Source organism: Arachis stenosperma, chromosome 7 (assembly GCF_014773155.1).
Source record: "Arachis stenosperma cultivar V10309 chromosome 7, arast.V10309.gnm1.PFL2, whole genome shotgun sequence".
NCBI classification, from domain to species: Eukaryota; Viridiplantae; Streptophyta; class Magnoliopsida; order Fabales; family Fabaceae; genus Arachis; species Arachis stenosperma.
This window is the reverse complement of record NC_080383.1, coordinates 82,646,949-82,653,475: the sequence shown is the minus strand read 5'-3', so window position 1 is coordinate 82,653,475 and position 6,527 is coordinate 82,646,949. Positions and strand designations below refer to the sequence as shown.

Sequence of the window (6,527 nt, the reverse complement as noted above, 5' to 3'; positions counted from 1 at the left end):
TCCTCTTTCTAGAGGTTTCTCCGACCTTAGGTGCCATAAGTGGTTATGAAAAAACAAAAAAAACTATGCTTTTACCACACCAAACTTAGAATATTGCTCGCCCTCGAGCAAAAGAAGAAAGAATAGAAGAAGAAGAAGAAAATATGGAGGAGAGGGGGAGAGATGTGTATTCGGTCAAGGAGGAGAAGAGAGGGTTGTGTTGTGTGAGAATGAAGAAGGATGAAGGGGTTTATATAGTGGAGGGACTGGGGTTGGGTTCAGCCATTTAGGGTGGGTTTGGGTGGGAAGGAGAATTTGAATTTGAAGGTAGGTTGGGTTTATAGGGAAGAATGGATGGATGTGAGTGGTGAAGAGGTGATGGGGAAGAGAGATTGAGGTGATTGGTGAAGGGTGTTTGGGGAAGAGTGTTATTGGATTGTGTGAAAGAAGAGAGAGGGTAAGTTGAGGTAGGAGGGGATCCTGTGGGGTCCACAGATCCTGAGATGTCAAGGATTTATCATCCCTGCACCAATTAGGCGTGTAAAATGCCCTCTGCATGCAATCCTGGCATTTAACGCCAGATTGATGCTTGTTTCTGGCGTTGAACGCCAGTTTTATGCTTGTTTTGGGCATTCAACGCCAGTCTGCAGCATGTTTCTGGCATTGAACACCAGTTACATCCTTGTTTCTGGCATTTAACGCCAGATTCATGCTCTGTTCTGGCGTTGAACGCCAGCCAGATGCTTCTTACTGGCGTTTAAACGCCAGTAAGCTCTTCCTCCAGGGTCTGCTGTTTAATTTTAGTATTTATTTTGTAACTCCACATGATCATGAACCTAATAAAACATAAAAGAACAATAAAAATATAGATAAATAAAAATTGGGTTGTCTCCCAATAAGCGCTTCTTTAATGTCAATAGCTTGATAGTAAGCTCTCATGGAGCCTCACAGATGTTCAGAGCATGATGAGGGCCTCCCAACACCAAACTTAAAGTTTGATTGTGGGGGCTTTGTTTGACTCTGTATTGAGAGAAGCTTATCGTGCTTCCTCTCCATGGTTGCAGAAGAAGATCCTTGAGCTTTAAACATAAGGTAGTCTCCATTCAATTGAAGGACTAGCTCTCCTCTGTCAACATCAATCACAGCTCCTGCTGTGGCTAGGAAGGATCTTCCAAGGATGATGCATTCATCCTTCTCCTTCCTAGTGTCTAAGATTATGAAATCAGTAGAAATGTAAAGGCATTTAAGCTTCACTAACACATCCTCTACCAATCCATAAGCTTGTCTTATTGACTTGTCTGCCATCTCTAATAAGAAAGTGGCAGCTTGTACCTCAAAGATTCCCAGTTTCTCCATTACAAAGAGTGGCATAAGATTTATACCTGACCCCAAGTCACACAGAGCCTTCTCAAAGGTCATGGTGCCCATGATACAGGGTATTATAAATTTACCAGGATCTTGTTTCTTTTGATATAAAGTTTGCTGAACCCATGTATTTAGTTCACTAATGAGCAAGGGAGGTTCATCTTCCCAAGCCTCATTACCAAACAACTTGGCATTCAGCTGCATGATGGCTCCTAGATATTAAGCAACTTGCTCTTCAGTTGCATCTTCATCCTCTTCAGAGGAAGAATAGTTTTCAGAGCTCATGAATGGCAGAAGGAGGTTTAATGAAATCTCTATAGTCTCTATATGAGCCTCAATAGGGAATTCCTTCTTGTCTGGGAGACGTCCCATGAGGTCTTCCTCATTGAGATTCACTTCCTCCCCCTCCTTTTTGGATTTGGCCATTTTGATTATATCAATGGCCTTGCACTCTCTTTTTGGATTCTCTTCTGTATTGTTTGGGAGAGTACTAGGAGGTGTTTCAGTTACTTTCTTACTCAGCTGGCCTACTTGTGCCTCCAAATTTCTGATGGAGGACCTTGTTTCACTCATGAAACTTAAAGTGGCCTTAGACAGATCAGAGACTATGTTTGCTAAGCTAGAGGAATTCTGCTCAGAATTCTCTGTCTGTTGCTGAGAAGATGATGGAAAAGGCTTGCTATTACTGAGCCTACTTCTTCCACCATTATTAAAGCCTTGTTGGGGCTTTTGTTGATCCTTCCATGAGAAGTTTGGATGATTTCTCCATGAAGAATTGTAGGTGTTCCCATAGGGTTCACCCATGTAATTCACCTCTGCCATTGCAGGGTTCTCAGGATCATAAGCTTCTTCTTCAGAAGATGCCTCTTTAGTACTGTTGGATGTATTTTGCCATCCATTCAGACTTTGAGAAATGTTCTGAGCCAATATGGAATTTAGAGCATTAATTTCAAGAACTTCCTTCCTCTGAGGCGTCCCATTACTCACAGAATTCCTCTCAGAAGTGTACATGAATTGGTTATTTGCAACCATGTCAATGAGTTCTTGAGCTTCTGCAGGTGTTTTCTTTAGGTAAATGGATCCACCTGCAGAATGGTCCAGTGACATCTTAGAGAACTCAGATAGACCATAATAGAATATATCCAAAATGGTCCACTCTGAAAGCATGTCAGAAGGACACCTTCTGGTCATCTGCTTGTATCTTTCCCAAGCTTCATAGAGGGATTCACCATCTTTTTGTTTGAAGGTCTGAACATCCACTCTAAGCTTGCTCAGCTTTTGAGGAGGAAAGAACTTAGCCAAGAAGGCCGTAACCAACTTGTCCCAAGAGTCCAGGCTATCCTTGGGTTGTGAGCCCAACCATGTTCTAGCTCTGTCTCTTACAGCAAAGGGAAAAGCATGAGCCTGTAGACTTCAGGATCTACTCCATTAATCTTAACAATCTCACAAATCTGCAAGAACTCAGTTAAAAACTGGTAGGGATCTTCTAATGGAAGTCCATGAAACTTGCAGTTCTGTTGCATTAGAGCAACTAGTTGAGGCTTCAGCTCAAAATTGTTTGCTCCAATGAAAGGAATTGAGATGCTTCTTCCATCAAATTTGGAAGTAAGTGTAGTATAATCACCAAGCATCCTCCTTGCATTATTGTTGTTGGGTTTGGCTGCCATATCATTTTCTTGTTCGAAAATTTCAATAAGGTTGTCTCTGAATTGCTGTATTTTAGCTTCTCTTAATTTCCTCTTCAGAGTCTTTTCAGGTTCAGGATCAGCTTCAACAAGAATGTCTTTTTCCTTGTTCTTGCTCATATGAAAGAGAAGAAAACAAAGAAAATCTGGAATCCTCTATGTCACAGTATAGAAATTCCTTTATGTGAGTAGAAGAACAAAAGAATAGAAGAAGGATGAGAAAAATTCGAACACAAATAGAGGAGAGGGTTCGAATTTTTAGATGAAGAGAAGTGTTAGTAAATGAATAAATAAATAAAAAAGAGATGAGAGAGAAGAGAAAATTCGAATATTAACTAAAAGAGAAGAAAAATATTTTTGTTTTTATTTTAATTATTAGTTAAAATTCGAAAATTAAGAGAAGAGGTAAGATAAAATTAAAATTTAAAATAATTAGTTAATTAAAAAGAATTTTGAAAAAGAGGGAGGTAATTTTCAAAAATTAGAGAGAGGAAAATAGTTAGGTGGTTTTGAAAAAGACAAGAAACAAACAAAAAGTCAATTAGTTAGTTGAAAAAGATTTGAAAATCAATTTTGAAAAGATAAGAAGTTAGAAAAGATTTTTGAAATCAATTTTGAAAAAGATATGATTTGACAAATATATTTTGAAAAGATATGATTGAAAAAGATATTTTGGAAAAGATTTGATTTTTAAAATTAAAATTGATTACTTGACTAACAAAAAACTAAAAGATATGACTCTAGAATTTAAAGATTGAACCTTTCTTAACAAGAAAGTAACAAACTTCAAATTTTTGAATCAATCACATTAATTGTTAGTAAAGTTTTCGAAATTTTGAAATAAAGATAAGAAAAAGATTTTGAAAATAAATTTTAAAAATTTTTGAAAATAATAAAAAAATGAAAAAGATTTTGAAAAGATAGGATTTTTAAAATTGAAAATTTGACTTGACTTATAAGAAATAGCTAAGTTTTAAAAAATTTTTTGACTAAGTCTACTCAAATTTTCGAATTTTTGAGAGTAATAAGGGGAAGATATTTTTTATTTTTGAATTTTTAATGAGGAGAGAGAAAAATACAAAAATGACTCACAACATGAAAATTATGAATCAAAACATAATATGCATGCAAGAACACTATGAATGTCAAGATGAACACCAAGAACACATTGAAGATCATGATGAACATCAAGAACTAATTTTTGAAAAATTTTCAAGAAAAGAAAACATGCAAGACACCAAACTTGGAAATTTTTCATATTTAGACACTAAGAATTCAAAAATGCATATGAGAAACAACAAAAAACACAAAACAAGAAAATATCAAGATCAAACAAGAAGACTTACCAAGAACAACTTGAAGATCATGAAGAACACCATGCATGAGTTTTCGAAAAATGCACAAATTTGTAAAGACATGCAATTGACTCCAAACATAAAAATTGACACTAAACTCAAACAAGAAACACAAAATATTTTTGCTTTTTATGATTTTATTAAATTTTTTTGGTTTTTTTTTTCAATTTTTTTTTTGAAAATTGTTTTTTTTTTTTGAAAAAGAAAAACAAAGAAAGAATTTTGAAAGATTTTTGAAACTTTTTAAAAAGAAAATTACCTAATCTGAGCAACAAGATGAACCGTCAGTTGTTCAAACTCGAACAATCCCCGGCAACGGCACCAAAACCTTGATAGGCAAAATTGTGATTTACTCTTTTCATAACTTGAACAATTCTTAGCAATGGCTCCAAAAACTTGGTGCACACTACTATGGTTCACTCACATTTTTCACAACTTCGCACAACTAACCAGCAAGTGCACTGGGTCGTCCAAGTAATAAACCTTACGTGAGTAAGGGTCGATCCCACGGAGATTGTTGGTATGAAGCAAGCTATGGTCATCTTGTAAATCTCAGTTAGGCTGATTCAAATGATTATAATGGTTTTCAAAAATAATAATAAATAAAGCATAAAATAAAGATAGAGTTACTTATGTAAATCATTGGTGGGAATTTCAGATAAGTGTATGGAGATGCTTTGTCCCTGTTGAATCTCTGCTTTTCTACTGCCTTCCTTCAATCCTTCATACTCCTTTCCATGGCAAGCTGTATGTAGGGCATCACCGTTGTCAATGGCTACATCTCATCCTCTCAGTGAAAATGGTCCAAATGCTCTTGTCACAGCACGGCTAATCATCTGTCGGTTCTCGATCATGTCAGAATAGAATCCATTGATTCGTTTGCGTCTGTCACCATGTCCAACAATCGCGAGTTTGAAGCTCGTCACAGTCATTCAATCCCTAAATCCTACTCGGAATACCACAGACAAGGTCTAGACTTTCCGGATTCTCAAGAATGACCGCCAAAGGGTTCTAGCTTATACCACGAAGATTCTGATTAAGGAATCCAAGAGATATTCATTCGTTCTGAGGTAGAACGGAAGTGGTTGTCAAGCACGTGTTCATAAGGATGGATGATGATGAGTGTCACGGATCATCACATCCATCAGGTTGAAGTGCAGCAAATATCTTAGAATAAGAATAAGCTTGAATCGAATAGAAGAACAATAATAATTGCATTAATTCTCGAGGTACAGCAGAGCTCCACACCTTAATCTATGGTGTATAGAAACTCCACCGTTGAAAATACATAAGTGATCAAGGTTCAGGCATGGCCGAATGGCCAGCCCCCAAAGTCTAAGAACTAAACGTCCAAAGATAGATACCAAGATGTCTAATACAATAGTAAAATGTCCTATTTATACTAGACTAGCTACTAGGGTTTACAGAATTGAGTAAATGATGCAGAAATCTACTTCTGGGGCCCACTTAGTGTGTGCTTGGGTTGAGCTTGAGCTTTACACGTGCAGAGGCTTCTCTTGGAGTTAAACGCCAAGTTGTAACGTGTTTTTGGCGTTTAACTCTGGTTCGTGACGTGTTTCTGGCGTTTTACTCCAGAATGCAGCATGGAACTGGCGTTGAATGCCAGTTTGCGTCATCTAAACGCGAACAAAATATAGACCATTATATATTGCTGGAAAGTCCTGGATGTCTACTTTCTAACGCCGTTGAGAGCGCGTCATTTGGAGTTCTGTAGCTCCAGAAAATCCATCTCGAGTGCAGGAAGGTCAGAATCCAACAGCATCAGCAGTCCTTTGTCAGCCTCCTATCAGACTTTTGCTCAGGTCCCTCAATTTCAGCCAGAAAATACCTGAAATCATAAAAAAACATATAAACTCATAGTAAAGTCCAGAAATGTGGTTTTTGCATAAAAACTAATGAAAACATCCCTAAAAGTAGCTAGATCCTACTAAAAACTACATAAAAACAATGCCAAAAAGCATATAAATTATCTGCTCATCACCCTTGAACCTTCATTTCAATCTTTGTCGCACGTTTGTTGATATTATTGAGATACTTGGACGTTATAGTGCGCAGAGATGTACAAGACGATGACATCAACCACCTTGAATCTAGGTCAGTGTTGTTGTTTTCATCTTTTAAT

General features: G+C 37.0%; 1 non-coding gene across 1 annotated transcript; it reads left to right on the top strand.

Annotated features, from left to right (window-relative positions):
• Nucleotides 1–2,505: 2,505 nt before the first annotated feature.
• LOC130942611 (small nucleolar RNA R71) lies at nt 2,506–2,613 on the top strand. Its single transcript, XR_009071177.1, has one exon. It is a non-coding gene; the product is annotated as a small nucleolar RNA R71 (small nucleolar RNA).
• Nucleotides 2,614–6,527: the final 3,914 nt, after the last annotated feature.